The sequence below is a fragment of the Plectrocnemia conspersa genome, unplaced genomic scaffold (genome assembly GCF_051122295.1).
Source record: "Plectrocnemia conspersa isolate PC_06_02 unplaced genomic scaffold, ASM5112229v1 ptg000009l, whole genome shotgun sequence".
In the NCBI taxonomy this organism is placed as follows: domain Eukaryota; kingdom Metazoa; phylum Arthropoda; class Insecta; order Trichoptera; family Polycentropodidae; genus Plectrocnemia; species Plectrocnemia conspersa.
In genome coordinates, this window is record NW_028277173.1 from 11,475,651 (window position 1) to 11,503,538 (window position 27,888).

At 30.7% G+C, this 27,888-nt stretch overlaps 1 protein-coding gene across 2 annotated transcripts in view; it reads right to left on the bottom strand.

Annotated features, from left to right (window-relative positions):
- The window catches only part of stl (ADAMTS metallopeptidase stall), a 137,338-nt gene that overhangs the window by 23,685 nt on the left and 85,765 nt on the right, over positions 1 to 27,888 (bottom strand). The gene's annotated exons all lie outside the window — the stretch shown is intronic.

Sequence of the window (27,888 nt, forward strand, 5' to 3'; positions counted from 1 at the left end):
TAAAATGCTTTGAAAATGTCCATCGAGGAGTGGTTTAATCGCGATTCAAACGATCCGTGCCCTTTTCCCCCAGCATTAGCCCGAATAATCGAGAATATGTTGATTTATTTTGAAGAAAATATAGTAAAAAAGTATATGAAAATATATAAACGCTGCCCTATTTAAATTGAATGAATATTTTAGAGCTACTAAACTACTTAAAAAAAAAATTTTTAACTAAATTTTTTATACAACTAAAACCACTAACGACGTGCAAAAGTTGACCTAGACAGGAAACACAAATAAAATCATGAACCGGAAAATTTATATATCTAATGCCTCTTGGGTTAACAGCCGTTTCACACGGTACATCAAGAAAGCGCCAATTAAATAGTCTAAAACGATTATGTTATCCAGCAGACTACAAAGGAAGCTTTTGCACGCAGGATGCGTTCTTTAAAACTCCCACTTTGTGTCTATTAGTACAAAAACTCGTTTAATACAATATTTATAAAATAATAATAATCAGAGACGTTATGCCACCATATTTAGACCTTCTAAATTGTATTTTTTTATTAAAATGATATACATAATCTCAATGACGTCCATCAAAACACATGTATTCATAATCTAAGTTCTCATATAGCTCATTGTCTGTTTTTCTCCGTGAGGTCTCATTTGCGTATAATCCGGGTCGTTTACAAGTACCAATATTGCAATTATAACACCCGATGGTTGGAATTGAACTCCATGAAACAACACAATGGTGTGCGACCTTCGCCGACGAACATGGTGGAACATTGTTTATATTTACTGGCCATGTGAATAATCCGAATTCACGCCGGTCAGTGCCATATTTAACAGGTCTCTTGTTCGAATCGTGGTTCTGTCATATCCGAACAGAAATGCGTAACACATGAATGTAATCTAATGGATTTTGCAAGGTCATGATATCAGTGAAATCTAGATTATGATATCATCGAATTATACTTTATAATAGAAGCAAGTTACGTAAACCTTTCTTTAAACCTAATTTTGGGGGTTTAAGAATTTTTGTGTGGTAACAATTTTATATGCATAGGAAGTCTGGTAATAGTTAAAAAAAAAATATCAGCGAGAAGATCAAAAACAAATAAATGTTATGCCTGCACTACACTCTCTGGAAGTTGGCCAATGTTGGCCAAGGACGGAGAATATAGTGGGTTACTTCGGTCGAGTTTGGTTCTGCCTGCTCTAAAATCTCTCGGAAGTTGTCCGAGGTTACCGAGAACGGGACGTAAAGTAGAGGGTAATTCAGTCGACTTTGCCAGCTTCGAGCACTTCCAAACATTGTCGGTATTTTTTCCGAGTCAAAGGAACCTGCTCTTTCGAGCGCAAGCGGTGAGATACTTCCCCTTTCGCTCTCTCGCGTGTTAAGTGACGAGAGTGAGATAGATAATGATATGGTGTTTCGCAAACTGAGATAGAACGAGTAACTCGGTTCAATTTCAGTATGCGCGTAGGCGTCCTGTGGTTAACACGCATGTCGAGCGCTGCATCGTGGTCAAGTTATAATACCACATGCTTATCGGGGACTTCAACAGACTCTTACTGACATCTTTGAATATTTTAGGGCACCAAAAGGGATTAAATATATTTTTGATAGTATATTCTTCTATCAGATATCGTTATTATATTTTGTTTCTTATAAAATAAAATAATTAGTGGTACTTGATTTTGTAAAAAAAAATCTTATGTATTTTCCTAGATCGGTTTATATAAATGTCACACCATAACGAATTCTTATTTAGAATCGATGGCGACAAATTCTAGGATAGTCACAGATGTGGTGTTCGTATTCTGAAGTATCATTTGTATGCTTTATGGCATTTTGCAAAAACCGACAAAGATTTTGCGTAAATTGAATATTTACGACCGAAAAGTTTTCATTGATATTGTATTGGTGAGTGCCCACACAAACTTTTATAATTATCAGTAGCGTAATTTTAATATTATGACAATTTAAACATTGCGACTATTTGGCACTTTTTTCGATCGCGCGCAAATATGCCGGCTGTACGTGATAGAAGCCGCCGTCAGCATATGAAATTTGCGACAGTGTGGTCGCTTACTCGAAGTCGTAGGTTCATTTATAAGAAGCTCTTTATAATTGACAGATTGATCTTATTTTCAGTATAAAATATTTTCTATCGTATTTAAAGTATCGATTATTAATATATTTTGACTATTTACTTCGAATCCATAGATACATAAAGAGAAAATTAAGTATAAAGTCTATATTTTTGATCATCTTGATTCATATTTTTTCCCTAACTAACATTTATTAGAAACATTGTAATACAAATCTTTATTTATTTCTTCCATCTTAAATATTCCGGAAATGTTACGGCTTGGTAACCATGTTGTATCATTTTTTAACAAGTATTTTAATTACTGTTAGTGTACGTGTTATTATGAGATTGTTGCCTTTTCATCTCAATTTAATATCTAAAACATTATATTATGCAAACAATTTTGGAATAGCTATCAAACATTCAAAGAAGTATCGAGATATGATACTATTTTATTATGTATATTATGTAAAATGTATACTTAAACTTCAATTTCTTAATATTTTCTATTTTTATTACAATATAATACTATTAAGATATCTCTAAAGTCCACTTTAACTTTTTACGAAATAGGTCTAAAATTTTTATATTTTATGTAGCTACATTTCATAAAAAAATTCGTTAAGTAGCGTATATTCACTGACAGTAATATTATACTAATTTGACCTACACACAGTTAAATTATGATTAACTGAAGGATCAATGCATTACATAAGAGCATTATCTTTTCCGGTTGACTTTGAACGTTTGAGTTAAACGCGTTACGCCTTGCGATTTCTTTCATTTTACAATATAATGTCTGAACGTAGCTATTATGCTTGCCTATATACCGTACCGAAATTTAAGGTCAAATTATTTCCTGGGGTCATGTCATAAGCGCCTTTATATTAAATTTCCGTTCTTTATAAGCTGGCATAATTGATTCAATATTAAAAAAAATGGTTCCCTTGAATTGATTGCACACGCTGACACTTCATTGTTATCGTATTTTTAATCGATTTTATGGCTTTTTTGTGTATTATTAATTAGTTCTACAAGTCGATATCCCCTCATTATGTTTCTTGATTTTGACAGGAAATACTTTTGAGGTCGTATAGTTCGTTGTTAATTGAGTGGATTTTTTTTAGTTAAGAATTGAAAATTGCCCAGAAGCTTAACAATTCTTTGTTGTTATCTCAAATTGATTTGAATTTGTTGGCACAAAAGACAAGACAGGAAAATTGCGCTGTTACATAAGCTTAAAACGCATTGTGTATACAAAAGCGTCGTGAAAATGAGGTCGTCAAGCTCGCATACTCGAATCGAAGAAAAGTCAACTTATTTGCATACGTAATCGTCGCAAAAGAAAACGGTTTTGACTAATTAACGACATTGCGAATTGCTGCGACTGATTTGTTTTTCATCGATAATATGAAGTTATGAAAGGAAATCTCATTTTGTCGGCATAGCAAAGAAAGTGACAAATAGTGCGGTCGGTGGTGAAAGTGTGCCAAAGAGAACTGAAATTATAATTTCTCTTAAAACACACCAAATTAGACGAAGAGATACCACTGTTTTTCGATTGCGTAATAAAAGATTTTCATGTATTTGCATACGATTGCTCCAAATACGCGCTGGCTGTACATAAAATGATATCATGGTACTTAATTGCTATTAGATGAATAGTAAGTAAGAGAAAATAGATTGTTTGTATATGTTACGCCAATCTATCATTTTCCATATTTCTTGGAAAACACGAAACTGAACAAAACTACAGTGAGCCTCTATTTAATGATAAGCTAAATCGTCGATTGACTTTTAATGTATGTACTTGAATATTTACTGATTCAATAAATAAAATTATGGTTTATCAAATATAAGGATACAAACAAAATCATTGGAGCAGTTTTCTTGGATTTCAAGAGAGCCTTCGAAACAATAGACAGAAAAATAATGTTAAAGAAATTGGAGAGTATAGGTATAAGTGATATAGTTTTAAGATGGTTTATTATTTACTTACATAAAAGAAAACAAAAAGTTAAAATAAATTATGTATATTCTGAAGAGAAATTAGTGTCTCTTGGAGTACCACAAGGGTCTAAATTGAGACCATTGTTATTTGTTTTGTATATTAATGATATAGTTAATAACGTGAAAAAATGTAAAATTCATCTATTTGCGGATGACACATTAATGTATTGCATAGGTGATAACATTAAAGAAATTGTAAATAATTTAAATAATGAATTAAGTATATTAGAAATATGGTGAAAGAATAATGTACTTAAATTAAATGAGAATAAAACTAAATGTATGTTTATTAATTATAAAAATGTGTTAGATGATAGTACCAAAATAGTAATAAATAACTCTAGTATAGAAATAGTGGATAATATAAAATATTTAGGAGTAATTGTTGATACAAAATTAAATTTTAAAGAACATTGTAATTACATATTAAAAAAAATTAGTAGAAAAATAGGTTTATTATCTAGATTAAGAAATATATTAAGTATAAATACAAAAAAAATAATTTACAATAGTATAATATTGCCCCATTTTAATTATTGTGCAACACTATTAAATATGTTAAATAAATTAGATAAGCAAATGTTGCAAAAATTACAAAATAGGGCAATGAGAGTAATCTTAAATAAAAATAGATTAACTAGTTGTAAAAGTATGATTGATAGATTAGATTGGTTGAATGTTCAAGAAATATTGAGTATGAATGTTTTAATATTTATATATAAGTTAGAAAATAATATGTTACCAGAATATTTTAATAAGTATTTATTAAAAAAAAGAGATGTACATAAATATAATACTAGAAATAAAGAAAATTTAAAGATAGATAAGTATAAGAAAACGAGTAAGGCTAGGGGACTTATGTACGGAGGTTTTGATTTATATAATAGTGTTCCAAGAATAATCAGAAAAAGCAAAAATATACCGGGTTTCATAAATGGAATTAAAAAACACCTTCGTACATATAGAAATAAATTATAATATTAAGTCTTATTAGTGTATATTTTTATTTTCTATTGTATATTTTTATATATGTTTATATACTTAAAGTTGTTTGATGTAAAGATTAGCTATTAAGCTAAATAAATAAATAAAAAGTAAATAGAAAATAGTGTATGTATATATATATATATATTTACATATATATATTTGTATATCTAGCATCATCTTATGGACGTGAAGTAAATGTGAAACTGTAGGTGTAAGCAAACTCACTTAGTATTTTGATCTTCATTGGTATATCTGACAGTGGCTTGATTTAATTTTTAAATAACTGGTAGTTAGTGGTCATAATATGTTTATGAATAAGCAATATAGGTCACTAGAGTAATAAATCCATTAAAATATATAGTAATAAAATTAATCGTCTTCTTAAACTGACGATTATCGAAAGTTGTTCTATCATATTAAATTAAATACACTAGTTATACAAATTATGGTATTATAGATCACAAGTTCTTGTTACATATTATTGTATATACATATATCCCTTTTTGGATTAATAAGCTTATTTTTATTGTATATTGCAACAATGGCGATATCATCTCTGTCCCACATACGATTTGCAATAAAATTATTCTACTAATTCGGTCATTCATATTATATCTGTCGTCATATATATTTTTCATATTGTGGTATAACAATATATCACGGTCGATGGTTTAGTTGTAGTGCCATCAAGACTAACGGAACACGTTTTATTACAATTTTGTAATATTATATATTTTTTTGATTGTTCAATGAGGCAGTCAATTGTGCGAATATTGCACAAAATGGCTACTTCATAGTTGCATTAATTTGTAATACTGGTATAGAAAGAGGTTTATTGTATCTATATGTACTTTTATAGGCCAATATTGCGTATATCACGTTCACCGCATTCAGACAACAAATATTATGCGATTGACTGGTCAAGCAGTTATCAGTTGCCAGATTAAATAGTTAATTTAGGTCGCCTATGTGCTTTCTTAATACATTCAATAAGTATATATCATTAATATTTAAAAAAAATAGTGTCTGGGATAGATGATTATAACACTAAAAAATAATAATTATAAACGTATCATAAATAACGCAATTTTTTTATTGCCGCTTTTCTTAATTTTTCCACGACTGAAATATATAATTATAGCTGCGATTGTGACTAATAACTTTATCATTCATTTCGTAAATTGAAAAATACGTTAATCAAAAACGTAATCAAATTGCTACAATTTCGTGATGTTGCTTTACGAAATTTACTATACGAGTGAAAACAAACAAATTGCAAAGGGAAAACAATAGGAGGCGTAATATACTGTCAACAATTTGACTGAGAAGATGTTTGTATAATTGTGGCCAATTAGTAAGAACATCAAATCAATCTCGAGATTCATCTCCATAATTGGAATATATTTATCTAAAAATATAATTTATTATCGCGCTTCTTTTTACTATATATTTAATCAGCAATTAGTCAAATATAAACTAATCATTAATGTACAGCGATACATCTAGAAAAACATTACATATTTAGCACGAAATCATTTTTTATGCATATATTATTCTTGATCATGATACTGAATATTTCTCTGTTAAAATTGTTCGTGCTTAATAGCGCAATGTTTTACCATTTAAACAATATGTTACCTTATACATTTCTCCATCTTCATACAACATCGTTTCAAATCTAACCTACTTGCCGACTTATAAATCAAAGTCGGATTGAGCCCTGATATCTTCAAAGTTCTATTGTGTTTGAGAGAATATTTCTAATTAAATATATTATAATTTTAATATGTGAATAATTAGATTTGATAAATAAGTCGCGCTTGAGCGCTGTCCAATTTATTTTAGAGCACGGACATTTTTTTATTTTGCAAACATTTCGGGGGCCAAGCAAAACAGCAGGTAAAATTAGTTTTTATCACAAAAAGTTTTGTATTAAAACAAAATAATGAAATAAAAAAATATTAGTAAATACTATTAATAAAAACATATTCAGAACCATATAAAATGTTCAAATTAAAGTATTTTAAGTAAGCGTCTGATTTTAGACTTGTTTCATTCTCAATTAAAATATTAAATATTTATTGCAACTAATTTGGCGTACGCCTGTCAAGTTGTAATGTTAGATTTATTATATAATATAATAATCAGTGCAATAATATTAATATGTTCATAAAATAAAACATATTTAGTATGTTCATAAAATAAAAATATTTTACTTTGCAATAGACTAAAATAATACATTTATAAAAAAAATTAAAAAAATTGAAAAAATTGTCGAACCTCGGTTGCTCGGATAATTTAACTCGGTTATTCTCGAGTTATTTAAGCAATCGTAGACAGTTTGTAACCTATGGTGGCCGATTGTCAAAAGAATATTTTACCCCTTCGGGGGTTCCTCAAGGATCCAATCTGGGACCTCTGCTTTTTGTGTTATTTATTAATGACATAAATACAGCAATTAAAAATTCAAGTCTTCTTCTGTACGCAGATGATTTAAAATTATATAAATGCATTTGATCTGTTGTGGACTCCTTCTCTCTACAAAGTGATTTAGACTCTCTGTGGAGATGGGCTTCCATTAACCGTCTGCCCTTTAGTGTCGGAAAGTGCCATACTGTGCCATTTTCTCGATCCCGTTCGCCATCAGCTTATTTCTACCATCTCGGTGGTAACATTTTGACTAGAGAAACTTCCACTAAAGATCTCGGAATCACTTTCGAGAGCAAATGGAGGTTCTCTCTACACATACAAGACGTCTATGATAAATCTTCCAAGATGCTCGGCTTTGTTATGAGGAATGCCTTTCACTTTGACGATCCATCAGATATTCGCATCCTCTATGACACATTAGTTCGTACCATTCTTGAATCGGGATCTATAATTTGGAATCCCCGAATAGCCAAATATTCCCTTTTAGTGGAAAAAATTCAAAAAAGGTATTTAAGATACCTTTACAAAAGGACATTTGGTTATTATCCGTACTTATATCCAAGCGCCTTTCTTTTAGGAGTGTTGGGATACGATTCGCTGAGTTCTCGCAGAGAGCTGTATGTCGCTAAGCATTTTTTTAAATTACTAAAAGGTGCTGTCGACAATCCAGCTATTCTCGAGGAATTCCAGTTTTGGGTTCCGGAACATTTTCGAGAATCACGATCGCGACCTCTTTTGATGGCCGTTAGGGCTAGGACATCCGCACTTGCTGACTCGCCTATCCGGCTCCCTAATACGCTGGCATTACATATTGACCTATTTAATGTTAGCTACGAGGATCTGATCCAGTTTGTATCATTTAATTTTGATATTTTATAATTTTTTGTCATGTTTAAGTATTGTTATATTTATGTATATATACGTTTTTTTATGTTTTATAAATTTAAAATTTGTTTTCGACCATCGTGGCGCATTGGGGTAACCTGTTAGGCCACGATGGTCTTAATTTAATCTAAAAAAAAATAAAAAAATAAAAATAACGTTTCATCTTTAGATATTTTTCAATTGTGGGGGAGTGGATTTATTTGACCAAAAGCTGGCAACATTGACGTAGTGGGACGAGAGCAACATATTATTTAGTTGTTTACGACGGGAAGACGACGACCGGTTGCGCCTTCATCAATCTCATCCATAACATTCAATAATTATGTTTTGTATTTTGAGGCTGACGGGTGTCAAAATAGACGCTGTATTTTTATTTTTATTAAGTAAAATTTAACACCGTACAGAAATAGTGTTAAATTGTATTCCGTTCACTAAGTACCGATGGAGAAACTGGGATTATTGTCGCGATGTTTTCTGGACGATGTGTTGATGTCTCTCATGTGGATTTGGGTCTCTCTCGATTTATCTCGGATGCTGTCCTCTGTCGCTAATGTCATCTGACTGTCTGAGCTTGTCTCCGACCATCTGCTATCTCGAATCGTCTTTGACTGTCTCGTCTCAAATCATTTGATTTAATCACAGATACGGATTCGCCCAACGAAGCTTGAACGGAAAATGATAATAGCGGTTTTTACGCAAAACAGACGCATTGTCTATCGGAGATCCTATAGTACAGAAGGGTATTTTTTGGTGCTTACGAGTGGACGTGCTAGCTCTATAATATATTCCAATTATTACGCAATAGTTTAGCGTTGAGAATTTTATTATATTGTTAGGCTTTTTGTTTGGTGAGTTGTTTTTTTTTTATATATTTAAATTACCTCAGAGTTAAGGATGCAGCAGATTGGACCTTCTACAGTAAACAGTACCTTCTTTAATAAATTAAATTGCCACGTCCATATGTATTGTTAACTTCAATGTATTTAAATTAATTTCTCTCAATAATAATTTCCGATAACCTAATCTTTCGGTAACGTATTTATAAATAAATAAAGAACTGTTCTGTACATTGTTCTTGATGTTATGTTATCACTGAATGAGCCTCGCGCTTGATGTTATTAGCAATTGACACAGCTTTATATATAATACATACACACTGCATGTATAATACAATGATGCTGCGAATCAAGTTAAGAAATTAATGCCATTTTCATAGCATATTTATTGTATATATATCTACATGTATTTTAATTTTATTATTTATTTTTAATCAAAAGTATATTGACAGAAAAAATCGATTCTGATGTATTTATGATATTATGATTTAAATGTCACAGTAGTGCCACAGTGTCGTATCTTTAAAACAGCTGAAATTTCACTTAAGATAAGGTCAATCTATAACGAGAGCGGTCATTGCTACCATTTTTTTGACAAATATTTATTTATATTTGCCTAATCACGCTTTGTACCGTTTTTGTGTTTTTCAAACAGTTTTAAGTTCTCGACCTTTGAGGGGAAACGACCGATTTCGTCGTCACGCAGCGTTACCTGCGCTTCGAATGCAATTTGCCCTAGGCGTAGTAAAACTGTGAGAATTTGACAAAAAGTGTCTTTTCTTATTTTTCGCACTGAGTTTTCCCACGGGGTTTTATCATACTAATACATCATGCTTAAAGACTTTGATGTAGATACTTGTAGGAAAAATATGTTTAATACATTACTGTATTATTTTACGACTCACTTTGTTCCTTTATTTTAGATAATAATACAAATGTACGTACGATATAAATACCCTCTGTGTTTTTCTCACAGAAGAGAAAATAAAAAGTGGATATATAATGTGATGCATTTTTTATTTTGTAGTTATCACATACTTAATTATAAAGAGTTAAAAAAGGATTTAAATATGTTTTGGTTGTACCAACGTTGAATTGTTCAAGTATAGTATTTTCTGTATATAAAATACTAATATCAATAGCGGTAACATAAAAACATTAAACTAAAGTTAAACATATTTTTAATACGTTGCAACTAAGGATATTAAAGTGACTCTAATTAAATATTTTCAAAACAAATACTGTTGGACTTTTTGATGATAGCATTAAAGATACTTTCGATACACTTCAATATATATTTTTATTTATTTATCCATATGTTCACAGATAAAAATTATTTCAAAGTATAACTTTAAATAAATATAATACAATATTATTACTAATTTTTATAAAATCAGGATGTTTTCGAACTAGATAATTTTATAAATTAATCTATCTTCTTATTAAAAAAAATATTGAATTTGGAAATATATTATTTGGCAATAGTTACAAGTTTTGTAATGTTAGATTCAATTGAAACTTACACAAAATTAAGGAAGCAAATAGCTGTTTTCTACGTCGTCATGTTTTCCGGATTCTTTTTATAGATGCAAATTCCCATTTTGCCCAGAATAATTAATGTTTAAGTATCACTGCTATTTTTACATTGCTTACTTACATAGATAATAAAAATCATGCCTCTGAATTGATATAAGATAGGCTATTTTAAATCAATGGCATAGCATTTTAAGCCATTCTCTCTCTCACAAAGAAACAGTTAAACTAAAATTCTTCAATTTTTTGGTTCATTTTTGTAGTTAATGTATTTAATTCAGGTAATCTTTTATAAAAAAAGTCATCGTCATCATCTCCGGTTGGCCCTTGGCCCCATCTAAGATTATTTTCTACCTCGCTTACGCCACGCAGAGCATGTCACTGATGCCGATCTTCGAAAATATTTTTTATTCCGTCCGTAGTCGTGTTCTAATTAATTGTATAAAATACTAAACACTTCGTGGGGTTTGAAGTTGTATTTTAATATTTATCAATTGAATTTAATTAAATTAAAACTAACGTGATCTAACAGATTATCCCAATGCGTCGTGATTTCTTATTTTGCTTTTTATTATATCATTTTTTATTATCGTGATGGTAAAAAATAATGTAAATATAAGAACAACAAAAACAAAAATGAAGAAAAAAGATTTTTTTTTCTTCAATTTCAGTTTCATAAGACCATTTCGAAGGTCTTAGTCCTATTCAGCAGTCTTTGCAAGTTGTCTATATTGAGGAGTTTGCTGCTTCGATGTTGACGTGCTGTTGCATGTTTAGTAGCAAAATGTTTTATAGCATTGGCGACGTCTTCGACACCTAGGTCAGGATATATGTCTATCGCGAACATACCACGGAGCATTCATAATGTTTCGTAGCACTTTATTTTGAAACTTTTAATCATTTTACCATGGCACTGTTTGACACATCCCCAGAGTAGTATGCCGTAGATCTAAACTGGTTTCAGGATTTGGTTGTATATCTTGATTTTATTGTTGAGTTTCTTCCCATAAGACTTTCTATATTTTATTTCAAGTTCTTATTTTTTCTTTTTTATCTGTTCCTTCCATCGCAGTTGTCAAAGGTCATGCTAAGGTATTTAGCTGTATTTCCAAATGGGATAGTGTTGCCTTTTATGAAAATTTGCAATTGATCAGTTGTATTTTTATTAGTGAAGTTGATATGTAGCGATTTTAATTCACTCAACTTTATTTTCCATTTTTTCGGTAGTATTTGCTAATTATTTTCACACTGCCAGTATTGCTATAAGATTTCCCAGACTTATGACTGGCGAACAGAAAGAAAATGTAGGGTTCCCAATGGAAAACGAGTGGCTCTCCTCGCTCTAAGAAGGCACGTCAGTCAAAGTCGAACGTCAAGATTATGCTAATTGTTTTTTTTTTCTATGGTGAGGGCATAGTGTGATCAGAGTTCGTTCCAAAGGGAACCATTGTAAACCACACATATTACAAGGGCGTACTGCAATGTTTGCGAAAGACGGAAAAAGAGGCCAATGTTTCATCCTTCATCACGACAACGCGCCGTCCACATCCACCTTACTCTCCGGACTTAGCACCATGTGCCTTCTAGCGCTTCCCAAAAATAAAAATCATGCTAAAAATACAATGTTTTGCCACCATTCTGTAACTGAAGGCCCTGAAGTTTATCGCTAGCCAAGGAGTGCTTTAAAAGAGATTAATTTAAATTTGATGTAAGCTTATTACTTTCTTCGTAATAAAATTATTCACCGTATTTTTTGATCACACCTCGTATGTATATTGCATGAAACCATCAAAAATATTCTTGACGATATCAGGCTCCTTATACAACTCGTACATTTCTACAGCACCAAGTACCACTTTTCCTCATAGCCCCGAAAATCTTTCTCGGGATTCTTTTGTCAAAAGAAACTTTTATTGGCTCAAATTATTATCCTGTCAATCTCGGCAATGATATCATTATTTGTGTTAATGAGAGATTCTAGACAAACAAGCACGTCAACCAGATATTGTCTCGATTTTAGTCATTGATACGAACCTACATTGTTTCAGTCAAGACTTTCCTAATGATGTACGTAGATACTTGTTGCACACGGCGCATCAATTCGCTTTGAGGTCCATACCCGAGTTATAAAATTATTGACCCATAAAAGGACCTTTAGCAATCGACGCGCGCACGTCCGAGCTAGCTATTTATAAGATTTTTCCCGGGTGCATCCGGAATTGCCAGGTTGCACATTATTGATTTCGAAGTGAAGCGAACACATTGCCCTAGTTGGTACTCGTCCGTCAAGCTGTCAACACGATACTGTGTGTCACCGTGACATGCCACATTGAACCCGTGCCAATATCTCATTGAGCACTTGTATTGATAGCAAAGAAAAACAATAGCACACAACAACAACAACAAACACTTCTCGAGAGTCCGTTTTTGTCATCACATTTGAGATAAATACCGGTCACATATGGTTAGGTGAGTGTACAATAGGTTCTATGTTCCTGCGTTATTATTATTATTAATTATAATTTTATTTATGCGCCGTATTGTCATTAAATGCAATTATGATATGTTTTATATTTGTATTTATCGTACATTTTACATCCAGACATACATGATCATGTGACATGCGCATCACGCTCTTTTCTTTTGTCTGGGGTCAGGTAGTCCAGACAACCAATACATATTTGATTCGCATATACATGTATCTGTGCGAATAAATTAATAGGGAGTGTCGAGGCTTTCGCGCAGAATCAAAAGTGCTTCATATGCATACTACGCATCATATTGCTAATTTCGTGCTTTAAATCTAGACATCGGACCATTTTTCCGTAAAAACACGGAACGTGATGCGCTTTTTTAACAGGCAAGTGGATAATTAATATCTATATTTATTCTCTATACGTATATATAAAGAAGAAAAGTATAGCCTTTGTCTTTCTCCGCTATATTGTATATTTAACTAAGTAAGTTTATAGCTGCAGTTTATCAGCAGGATGTTGAGCATTTAAGAAACTTTAAAATATTACGCGTGAGATAGGCGTGCCTTTGATTTCTAAATTTTTTCATCAGCGTTTATATGTCCAATAATATTTACTGAACGAGCACACATAAAAATGGCTGAAATAAAATAAGATAGCATTGTCCTGGTAGATAGATACAGAAGGCCTGTTTATTTCTTAGCACGTAGTTTATTTTATCTATATACATATATGTATGAATAAAATAAGCTAATAAGATGCTGTCTATATTTACGATTATAGTGATCTCTTCCTTTATATTCCCAACGCCTATTATAATACCAGTACGCTACCTCCCTTTGTTTATGCGACCTCAGTGATCCATACCAGAGTAGCGATCCTATCAACGCAGGCACGCTTTGTAAGCAACCGTTGTATAAATGTGTTACATTTACATAAAAATCATTGAATATTTACGCTCAATTAGTAATAATAATAATCAACAACTTACCTATCAGTAGATAGGGATAGGTTCTAAATCAAGTAAAACACCTTATTTAGATATCTATAAAATAAAAAGCGGTTTTTCATTGAGACAGTGACGCTTTGCAATATCAAAATAAAAAATATGATTTTAATAATAAATGTTTTGCGTATATTGCAAAATGATTCACTAATATGCGAAACTGTATTTTGCCTTTCATTTTCACGATAAAGTATGATGTCTTATGAACGTATTTATATTTATTAATATTAATATAGTAGACGTGACATTTAGTTGAATATAAAACACAATTAATTTATTTAATACGAATTATATGCATATAACTTAGTAAACCATCAGAATTTAAGGCACATTTCATTTAGTCATCTGCATCACATTTTAGTAACGTTCCATTACAAAACCTCATTATAATACAAAGTTTTGAGGACGCGATAAGCTCCTGCATGGTCGAGTTGCCAGTCGTGCCTACTTGAGCAATCATTCACGGAGTATTTACGAAAGAAACTCGACTAATTTCTGCACAAAGCAAAGCAATTAACAACCAGTTGCTAATATGATAAGTGAAATTATTTAAATATAGCGCACAGATGGCTTTCCAGTCTGGAGGCAGATCGTTAATGACCTTAAGATTATATTGGCTGAATTAGGAAGTTGTTTTCGATTGGCCTTTAAACTTGAGTTGACTTTATCTTGAACGACACAATGAAACAATTCTCTTAATTCATTAGTTCGTTCGCACAGTTTGTAAGATTTTTTACTTACAGCAGAATCTCTTGAATTTGATTATGAGCGTCCTTAATTATTTATTAAATGATGTTAGTTTTATTAGGAAAAATTCAGAAGAAATATATCGACAGTATTTCCATTATAAAAATAATAAAAAAAGATATTGATTTTCCATGACTATTTTCTTTTAATCAAGTACAACTTTTTTTTAGGAATATATCAACTTAATTATTGGTGATTCTTATGTATTATTATTTTTTTGTATTTATTTTATCAGGTAATACTTTGTAACTTTCTTCTGCTTTTTCTCTTATTTATCAGCCAAAGAATTGTATGTTGCATTTATTCTAAAATTAAGTTGCGTTTCTTTTTAATAATCAAAATATTATTTTTTACCTCACTTTATAATATTAACTTCGGTAAATGTTCCTAAAACGAAACATGGCTATAATTTTTACATTTAAAATACGAAGTCATAAAATAAAATTCATAATCGATACTGTAAAATGTGAGATTTGTGCAATTTTCTCATTTTTTCACACTTTTACCTGCTCTATATACAATAAATGCAAAATGATGAATTCTCATTTTTAAAGAAATATGAATGCTATATGAGAATTTTCATAAAACGTATTATTAGTAAAATTCAATTAATACAAATATTTTTAATGGTTTATTTTGAAAGCAAGTAGTGGTTCAAATCTGATATATTCACAGCTGCATTCAAAGCAGGTAGTGAGAAAAGAGACAGGGATTTTTAATTCACACTCCAAAAACCTTGTTTCACAATATAAGTTTATTGACCGACTATAGAAATTACGATAAGCAAACATTTCGCTTTGATTTTATTAATCATTTGCGGGTCAATAAAAAATAATAAGAACTCAAGGATCAATGACATAATAATGATCCATTTGCCGGCTAAACGAGACAGTAGTTATTATGCAATATAAATCATATATTAAAATGTTGTGTTTTTTCAAAATACAAGGGAAAATATCAATATGTCACTTTGTAGCTGGAGTCCGTTTTTAATATTAGCGCATTTTTATAAATACAATTTTAAGTTCTAACCAGCGGCCTCTGGGGTTTACCAGTCTGAGATGTTACGGACTGTACTATTCCAGCCTTTGAATGTGATGCAAGCTCAATATACTATAAGCTGTGCCGCTTCTGTGGGCCGCCCCGGGCGGCACTTGCTTGGGGGCGGCATATTCGCGGTGGAATCGTTTAGTGTGGTTCTTAACCATGAATAAACTAAAATTTATGTAAATCTACGAATAGCAAGAGCTTAACAATAATAAATTTATTATTTTAAGAAATGCTGATTTTATGATCCTGCAAAAAAATGTATGGGGGCGGCAATTTTAAGGATTGCCCCAGGCGGCACATACACTATCTACGCCACTGACTTGATTACCGGTACAAATGTTTATTATGTAGGATGATTTTCTTTGTAAGTATATAATCAATAGATGTAACTTTGTAGCCGGTTGGTTTAATAATAGCGCATTTTTATAAATAAAAATTTGATCAGTCTAGACCTTGCGGACTACGCTATTTCGACCTTTACATATGAGTATATATTTACTTATTAATCTCCAATAATTTACTATGGGCTTTTGTAAATCGTCTGTCCTTTAGTGTCGGAAAAGCGCCACACTGTGTTTATTCCTATGATCTTGATGGGAACATTTTGACTGAAGAAACTTCCATTAACTATTTCGGAATCAATTTTGAAAGCAGCTAGAGGTTCTCTCTACACGTAAACGACGCGACGTCTGCGATAAATCTTCTAAGATGCTATGTTAGGAGGAACGCATTTCACTCTGACGATCCGTCAGATATTCGCGTTCTCTATGACACTAAAGTTAGCAGCATTATTGAGTCAGGATCTATAATTTAATATTCCTGAATAACAAAAAAAATTTGGAAAAGGTCCGTTACGAGGAGCTGGTCCAAGTCGTATCACTTAATTTTTTTTTTTTTTTTGAATATGTATTATTTTTTGTGTATTATATTAATACGATTTATTGTTTTTGACCATCGTGACGCATTGGGGTAACCTATTAATTCACGTTGATCATTTAATTTTTACTACTACAAAATGTAAAAAAAAATTCTTTAATACATAGAATATTCTAAACAAAGTAAATTTAATATAGATTATTTCATTGCATATTAAAATGTTTTTTTATTGATTTTTATATTTGGTAATATTTTCATTACTGCACTTTTTCGCTAAAATGAAAATATAAAACAGCTTAGAACTTTTTAAGTGATTACTTTATAAAGAAAAAATATACATGGTAATTTTATTTTTTATGCAACATGCATATAGGTGTTTCTAAAAATGATTTAAAATAAAAATAAAAATAATAAGAAAAAAAATACACTTTAATTTTAGTAATATTTCAGACACAGTTATATGTAGGATATGTATTTGTAGTAGTTTGCAAGATAAAAGTCATAAATAACAATGAAAGTCAGGAAAAGTTTGCGAGAAAGTATAATAAAACAAGCCCCATTGACAAACGTTCTCGCAAACTTACTCGCGAAACAGGTGATCAATTTGAGAACTGTAAAGGGGTTAATGGTAGTCACGAAAAACTTATATGCTTATTGCATACATGAAAGCATAGAATGTTTTTTTTTTATATATAATATGTTATTATTTTGCAAAAAAATATTTCAGATGTATTGCTTAGGAAATTTAGCAAAATACATTATTAATTTTTTATCTAAGTTACCAACATAATTGATAAATTGGCAGTAATTAAAACCAATAATTTATATATAAATACATATATTTATTTTTAGACTATATGTATGTATATATTTTTGTGGATTGAATTTATTTATTTAAAATACATATATATCTATTTTTTTAATACATATAGGATATTCTCTATGAGCTAAAGTAGATCATTATTAGAGAATTTTCAATATCTAATAATTACGACCTAGCTGATATTAGTAAAATTAAAGAAACTTCTTCTGTGATGATCGATCAAAATTACAATTATTTAATAATCATCAATCCGATCTATCAAATATGATAGTAAATGAAATATGGGATTTGAACACAGATATTTCAGATTAATAGTCGATGACTTATACTACTTATCTACCGTTCTGGTTAAGTTAATTTAAGTCATAATTATATTTATAACAAATTGTTAAAAGAATAAAAGAACGGAAAAATTGATTCGTTGCACCTTCGCAGTTTCACTTAAAATAACACTTTCGTATTTCGTTATAAGCCCACTTTTTCAACTCTATAATCTGATACTTTACAGAGATCTGGCTCGCTCCGATAATAAAGCGCAGATGCAATCTTTGCGAGAGTGTGTTTAGTAAGAATTGGTTCAATGGGTTATTTATTTTCGTTTGCTTCCTTTCACTTTTATGGTGTGGTGCTTTTTGTAAAACAAATTTTGCATATATTACTTATGGTAATAAAATATAATTTAATGTATAATTGAATATATATATTTATATTTTTACAGACGCGTGGCCCTGTTTATCAAGCTCAACGTTTCCCGTAGGCGAACCGCCGACAGGGAAAACAATAATCAAGAAGACAACAATCAAGAAGCGAATAATCAATGCGTCGAGTACGTATTTTATTTATAATATTTTTGCGCGATAGCTGTAGCTGTTAAGAAAAATCTAATTGAAATTATTTTTTATGTAATTAATATATCAATTTGTGAGCACTCAATGAATATATGACAGTCCCGATGGGCAATTGAGATTTTTTTCACTGTAATACTTGAGTATCGTGGAAACTGGCGTTGCAATGCGGTTCCAAGGAAAAATCATTCATTGATTTAGCCGTGTGAGAAAACTTTCAATATATATGAAGTTTTGCCTTATTGTTTTCAGTGAATAACTCATTCGCTTATGCGTTTTTTCCTTTTTGCTTTTCGAAAGACATCATGCGAATGTTTATTGTGATAATTTATGGTAAAAAAGCGATTTACAACAACAAACGAGGTCGGATGAAAACGCAACAGAATACACACTGTGATATTATTATTATAATAACTACAGTGAAAATGAGATCAGACGTGTTTTTGATATGAAAGTACGAGGGCTTCCACCTTTGAATATAATATAATTAACCGTAAATAAATTTATATCTTCATTAACTTAATCAATTATGCTAAATAAATTGAGTTTAAATTGAATACAATAAAAATGATTCGTTATATGTACATATATTGTTTCGAGATCATTGGACTCTGGTGTTTAAGTGGACGTTATTTATGATACATAGAATTATAAAAAATATCTCATTTCGAGTTTTCTAAAGGTCTTATAAATTTAATATCAAATTACTTGAGCGATTGATAGTTCGTCAAGTATGAAAACTCATTTTCAGAACGATACAATACCTCTACTGGAATACCACAAGGATCCGACTTAGGTCCATTGCTGTTTTTATTGTTTATTAAAGACATAGAAAAAACAATCAATCGCTCATATTTTTAAAAAAGCGATTCCCTATTCCTGAATCTCAATTCTTTATGGAGGTAGGATTTCGATTGCCTTTCAGTGGCATAAAATGTCACAAAATTTAATTATTTTCAAGGTCCTCAATTCCAGTGGAATACTCCTACTATCTCGACGAATATAAATTATAGACAGGCATTTCTTTACTACGAATTTTTGGGTTATGTTTGAGAAGGACTGGAAATTCAACCTGCACGTTACAGAGACTCTCAGTAGATCGATAAAGAAATTCGTGCTATTTTAGGAGGCTTCATTATATGGATTTCAGGCGTAATGAGTCAATTGAAAAAATACAGCGTGAATTATTTCAGCTAGAAAGACGCCGTTGGAAACTAGTAATAGTTTATTATATAATATGACATATATTGGGACAAACTATGGTGGGTGAGTATCGCTGTTCTCCGAGCGGAGGTAGAGAACTTGGCGGAGGGATGATGTCCAATCTCTTCAGAGGTCTTGTAGTTGTGGCAGTTCATTCCTATCTGGTGCAGTGATCGTCTTCGGGGGTCTCTCTCTGGTCCTGACAGTCTATGAACATATGCCGTCTCTGGGCTATCCTCATTAGAGACTAGCCTTAAGTAGCAAGGGTTGCAAAGCTCGCTGACGAATCACAACCATACAGCGACCATTTAGCTAACTGTTGCACTTGTTTCTTCGACCAATGAAATATGTCCACGCCTCTAGATTTCCGAGGTCGAATGGTACAACGGGAATATTGTGACTTTATGGTGCTTTTTATCTTCCGCTGATATTTTGTTTTCGTGCCAATTTCGCAACTAGGAAATATTCTTTCAATACATCGGAGAGTACTTAACTGTTATTTATGTGAAACGTAACGAGGGCTTTTGTGTGGAACCTTATTTTACACTCACGTGCATCCTTATTGTATCGTGTTACAGTAATTAAGGGCGCGAGTTTCAAGAAGAAGTAACCCCACAATTTTTTCGATATTTATATTTAAATTAATCGTTGTGGCAAGAATCCTATTGTATAGTATAGCTTAAAAATATGAAAATATGGTATAAATTATCCCATATAGTATATAGTATTTTTATGAATGTATAATATATATCAATTGCACATGCAGGCGTTTCGTCAGTGTCTCTAAAAACTGTGTTATTAAAAAATAGTGGTAATATAATATCTGTATAGTTTATTTTAAATTTCGATAGTTTTTCTTTGATTTATTTACGAGTATGATACTGTCAAAACTAAATAATAAAAATTCGATAAATAATTTACATTTTAATGTTGATATTATTATTAAAAACTCAATTTATTTATTACCATCGCTTATACATGATATATGCTATTTATAAGAGTTTATAAAAAATAAAGTAGTTTACGTTAAATTCATTAGGCAAAGGAAACTTTTTATCAAATACAGTTTGATGTGATTTTTTTATTTGATACTAATACTACTGTTTCTGATTGATAAATCAAATCTAGTCATACTAAAAATAGCTTTTATGCGCTGGTCTATTTTATAAGTATATAATTTGGTTTTGACTATTCGAAAACACAACACATAAAAGCAAACCACAGCATTTAAATAATTGTGCATATCGAAGAGAAACTTTCGTTTGATTACGCTGTGTACTCTATAAGAGTTTCGGAACTTCGCTAAGAATACGTGTTTTGTTCTACATAGTTAATCTTTCGTAAAAGTGTTTCGATCCAATTTGTTCGTAACGATTGTTGAATTTCTCGAAATTTATTCAGTGCAACTGAAGTCTCAGTTACGAGATGGTTCGCACATGATCAACAATTTGCACAATACTTAATCGATGAAGATTTTTTTCCACTAGATTGAACTGCAATAGTAGCATGGGACTTTCAGTTATTTGGTTCATTCATGAGGTCGTGATGCACGAAACGTAGCGAAAAAAATCACGACAATGTGTTTAAGGTTTTGATTTGTTGCATAACTTTGTTTAGCAACGTTGCGATTTTAACAATGCCACGTCTCAATCTGTAAATGGCAGTTAATGGTCGTGAATTGACAGACCTGAAAGCACATTTTTAGAAAGTGTTTTTTCAAAAGACGTGAATGGAGAAGGATGCACGTAAATAGCGTATAATTGTGACGTCTAGAAACAGCATCAGATATTTACAATTTTATGGTGATTTTATTATTTATGCAGAAATGTAGAGCAAATACCACAAGTCTTTAATTTATATTCAGGGGGCACTTGAGATTGGAACACGTAATGATTATTCAATTAGTGGACAATGCGATGCATGCGAATCATCAAATTGTTTAATGCACTAACAGTTTGTAAACCAAACACATGTTTACTTGTTTATTTTTAATAATCTATAAATTCCTCTTTTTTGTTTACAAAGTTTTCATAGGCCTTCAAAAATATCTATCGTAGATTTGGGCTTTTACCGCATGACTAGTTACAGTATAATATATAAATGGTATATTTTTAATAATATAAAATGATTTTATAATCAAAATTAACATTATTATTATTGATACATCGATTTCTCCTCTATTGTTTATTGCATTATTATATAATAATATATTCATTGATACGTAAAATAAATGATCCATGGATGTTAGTAACAAGTTGTTATTAACAATTAATTAATTGACTACAGTATTTAGCATAAAAATATGTTTGACTAACTATTTTAGGAAAATTAAAATCAGATTTTAAAATCTTGTCGTTAGAGGAGATAGCAGTACAGATACATTATTTATCATGGTGTATAACAAGGTTGTCTATTTTTTTGTTTTGTCATTGAACAAAAACAATACTGATGAAAATCAACGGGTTTAAGTATATAATGATTACAGTTACTCATTCAAGGCCTCAAAGATTATGAGTTAAAACAGTGTTAAATAAATAACTGACACTTATTACATACTAAAAGTGCTAACGAAAAGGAAAATTATTGTGAGAAAATACAGTTTATGGAAGTATTATATGCTTAATAAAATAATACAATTTTATTAACTAATAAAAAAACGCTGTATATTTGGCATAAAAATATAAATTTACGGTTATATACTTTTTTATTACAATTTTACATGTATATTTGCACACATATTGTAAAAATGACTTATCTGGGCATCATACATATGTCATTAAGCTTAATACGGATATTAAAAGAGTAAAGATACAATTTTAATATCAATATAAAATATTTTTGGATGCAAGTGACATCTGAACGCAACCCGTACCGTTTAATATGACGAAATTTACGGTGTGATCAACCAATGTTTCCTCAGGAAACGGGACCGCCGCCCCGGGCTAGTAGGGTATACCCAAAGTATTTTTATAGTGACATTATTATAATACTCAAAATGAACATGTCGAGAATTGTGGGCCAAAACTAATACATATGATCATATGCCATCGAGATTACTATAGAGAATGTAATAATTCTTTCATCAGTGATCTTGAAACGTTTTGGAGTTTCGTCGGCTCTAAGCGGTGCGCATAATTTGCGCCAGAAGTTATTCATTGCGATGGAGAAATTTCCGGTGGATATAAAAATATATATATTATTTTTATTCCGTCTATGACGAATCATATTCAGCTTCCGATCGTAGTTCCACAAGACAGTTAATTTCCTTGCTCCCCTTCGATTAATTTTTAATTGGTCGCTTAAAATTTTATCGTTTCCTGATTTATAGAGATAAGCGAAAGTGGAAGCTTGCTGAAATTAATAGTCATATGTTTCAGTTTGTGAAATATGAAATATGATGAATTATTTAGAACATAAGAAAGCGACTTTTATGAATAGGAAAAGAGTGGAAAACCATCACTTATGATTAAAAATATTTTTTATTTATGAAAAGGTTTAATGAATTTTAGAATCATGTGTAAATAAATAAGCAAAACTCTAACATACTTATTAAATGATTAGCAAGATTTATGATGTTGAATAAGTCATTCCTAGGGTTACCAAATGAATTGAGATCCATCATTGTTAAATAATAGATTATACATAAGTAAATTTGAATATCTATTTCAATCTTAAAATACAACGCTTTAGAAATATTTTCTGAATATTGATCGTACATCCTGATGTGCCTATTGTAATACAACTAATGTTGTATGTATTTTGAAAGTCTATTGTATGAAAATATATTAAATTTTATACATAAGAGTCAGCAACGCAATTTCTGTTCTAGTGCATTCCTTTCCATCCAATGAAATTTTGTTGACATTAGCACATTCAGTCTGAAAGCCAGTCTATGCTGGATGCGCAAATTGGTAGACCGTTCTGTGATGTAAAATGGTGTACTTTCAATTCACACGTATGCAAATTGTATTCAAAACCGTATCGGAAAGGGAGTAGTAGTGTCACGCACGCCGCTGTTACACTTTTGCGTTCATATTTATGATGCTGTAAACTCTCTCCACTCCGGATTGATGTTTTCTAAAATCGCCCGGTTTCCTGCTAATAACGAATAGCATTTCGCTCAACGCCAAATGATGCAGTCGGGTTACTTTCGTACACACCAATTTGAATATCGAGCTTGGCTTTCGAACGTAGTGCAAAAAAGGTCGTTAAGAATAATGTATGTACGTACTTACTGGTTTTGCCCTCAATTCGAATACTTGAAGAAAATTCTATTATTTCCTGACGAAGAAAGAGGTACATACTATGTTTGAAGTGTGTCACAATTAATGGTTTCATAAATGTGAACGTGAATGATAAAAGCTGTCACAATTAAATTTTAACTTCTTCTTAGTACTTTTCGTGTGCTGCAATAATTAATTGCTGTTTATTTCAAAACTGGTAAAGAATGACAATTTTTCAATTATAAAGTAGAATTTGTACTGTAAAGACTATACGATAATTAAAAAAAAAAATAACACGATTTATGCATAAAAGCACATCCTAAAATCGTATGTGTAATTATGTTCTTTCAACAATGTTTTAGATGTCATTGATTTATTTTTAACAACATACAAAGTCTATTTCTTAATATTAAATATTATAATTTAATTGTCAGCTTATTTTTTGCCGAATATTATGAACGGTATAATATACATAATAAATTGGAAATTAATGTTCAGTGTTATATAAAAATAATATTTTGCGTCGTCATCGACGACGATAGATGGTACATACTCGCTGTGGTCGTGAGAAAAACAGTAAATTAATTTATTTATTTAAGAATCTGACTATTGTAATTTGACAGGTTAACCTAATACGTCACGACGATCAAATAAAAAATGAAAAAAATAAAAGCATTAAAAAGGATAGACAATTCATCTCAAAAGATGTGCACTGTTCCATACAAACTGAACCTACCTGAACCTTGTATGTGCACAAGAATATATCCATTGCCAGAGAAGAGTTGGCAAGCGCCTTGTCCAAGTCTTTACAGTCAAGAACATTGGACGCGACCGAGAACTATGCCCGCAGATGCTCGAGCATTAAAGAGTGTTTTATTACATCTCTAAGCAATTTCAAAAAGTATTTAATTACATAAACATTTCTGCGCGTTGATAATGAAACGTTTCCCAGAGCTTCCAAAATGAAAGAAATTGATAGGAACGCTAGGAATTCATATAATGGAGCTAGCTTCTAGTACACTAGGCGTCATAACGAGTGCACAGTACCAAAGTATTTTTAAAGTAGCACGCATTTATCAAAATAAAAGCGAGAATTTCCAGTGCTTCTCAAATGTCACACCATAGTCCTTATTTGAAGAATGCTTGTCTAGAATGAATCTATCGAGATGATAGGAGTATTCCGCTGGCATCAAGGAACTTGAGAATGAAATTTATGATACCGAAAGGCAATCGGTTATCGAAAGCCCACTTTTGTAGATTTTAAGATCCTCCAGTAGTTCGAAGAAATCCGAAATCCACTATACTCACTTGAAAAATTTAAAGTGATTTATTTCCAACTCTATGTCATTAAAGAACAGCAATGGACGCAAGTTGGATCCTTGCAGTACTCTAGTAGAGGTATATATATCGTTCTAAAAATGAGTTTTTATACTTGACGAACTGATATCTACTGGTCAAGTATTTGAAAAACATCTTTATAAGACCTTCGGAAAATATGAAATTAGATAATTTTCTTACGAGTAAATCGTGAATAACTTTATCAAATGCCTTTTCAAAATCTGTGTATATAACGTTCACTTTTACACTAGAATCTAATGAAATAGTATTTAAATAAAATAAAAGTAGCTGACGGATAATGCCAGCTGATACATAAAGAAGAGGTAGTACTATTTAATATAACATAACATAGGCAAAGCGTAAAAAGTTATCCAATTTTTAATATATTAATATTTTTTATGTAGTCCAGAAAGAGGAAAATCATTATAGAGAGGTTCTCCTGGAAGTCACTATTTTTATATAAATAGTTTGCTTGAATAAGTCGTACGGATTTTTTATAACAACAATATTTATCCGACTTTATATAATTAGTGTATTTATATGGAGTATATTGCTGTAGCTATTTTATCACTGATTACAGCTAGTTTAGCATATAATTTTACAATGCATACTTATGACTCAATCATGTAACAGAATTTTTAACATTAAAATCAACTACAAAGAAAAATACTATCGCGAAATTTTATGTATAAATCAGGTTAATATATTTGTCACAAAATGTTATGTTTATAAAAAGCTATACAGATTTATAAATATCACATTTTGGCGGAAGAGTGCATGGTTGCTAAAATTACAAATAATTCGTTGTATTATAATTCTAGCTTCCAGATATATATGTAGTATCATGTAGCATTTGTATTAAATCCGAGGCTTGCTTATAACCATTAATATTTATAATATATTTATTATAAAATATATAATAATTAATTTATTTAAATTTCGAATGTCTTATATACCAATTATACCTTATATTCCGTAAAATCCTGTACAACACATTGTCACAAGGATATAATAAGTTATAATTTAGCCTTGGATTGGAGTATGAATTGAATAGCTCTACAACTAAGTAAATATTTTTAAATAATGCCACAATGATCCTACAATTCTAATACACATTTTATACAAATATCACGTCAAAAACAGTAAGTCAAACACATCTAAAAAAAGCGTATCGATTGTATTAATATATGATTGTATCATCATATTCACATATTTCTTATTATTTCTCTTACTATTCAATAATATTAGTATAGTTTTGTTCGTATTAAATGTTGATTTTCCTATTTAGTCAATTTAAAATTATCACAACTTACATCTCTGCGGTAATTCATGAGATACTTTAATATGGTATTATAAATATAAATCGTGTATATTGATACAAATCTATCCATGGAAACCACGTACATAGATATAAACAAAATGTTCTCAGTTGCATAGCAAAATTTTGTTGTGAGTTGCTACGCTACATGCATGGACAACGTCTCGTGTGCACTGCAAAATACATATACATGTAAGTCTACTATTCTATTAAAATCGTTTAAAATCACATATAATTTATTAAACGGTATACCTACAATATACGATTATGCAATAGAGTTACATATACAGCTGAAACGAGCAATAATTTATTTGCATCTGAAAAAACAACGGTCGTTAGGTCAACTGATGACTTAAAAAAGCAAACAGAGAACAATGGAATTCTACTAAAAAGAGAGTACTTCACTTTTATTTACATCACTGTGCAATCGAAAGTGCACATCGAAAATTGGAACGCTCGCTCGTAATTAAAATCCGGTTTCGTCTCATCCGCGTGTGAAATAAAAAAAATATAATTGTAATTTTTCGGTGTGTTTTTTCTCGTATTATTTCATATTCATATCGCTCTCGACATTAACAATGAGCGCGTATTTTCTACTTTTCATTTCGACGGTTCGCTCTAAATATTTCAAAATTCGACCATGAAAGCAATGTTGCCAGTTAATCGATTCGCGCGGTTGATTTTCGATATTGCCCCGCGAGAATAGGGGGGAAATAACCAAAATGAAATGTCTCGGTTCGGAAATAATACGCACTAATTAATTATAGTCTCATTGTCTCGGTCAAATTTTATTATTATCATTTAAAATTGCAAGTTTAATTGTGAACTAGTGTTAATTATGTATCCAAAAACCATAGAACCATGTTACTGAATTGCTCTATTTATATTAGGATTCCATGAATAATTCGAGTTAGATTTTAAGCTTTTATCTATTATAATATTATATAAATCTACGAGAATATATTACTATACGACGCTCTAAGTACGATTTATAGTATTTATTAATTCTTTTCAATAATTCATATTACATTGTTAAGTCTATGGATGGCTAAATATACATTTGCATAGATTGTAGTTAGACATATTTGGTGTATGTTAGCAGATAAAGATTTGAGATATTAAGGTTTTTAGAAGATTGAGGTTTAAATTCTGCAATTTTTAATGTGAAATTGTGCTTAATACATTTTCAATTAATACCCATTCGTAAATATAAT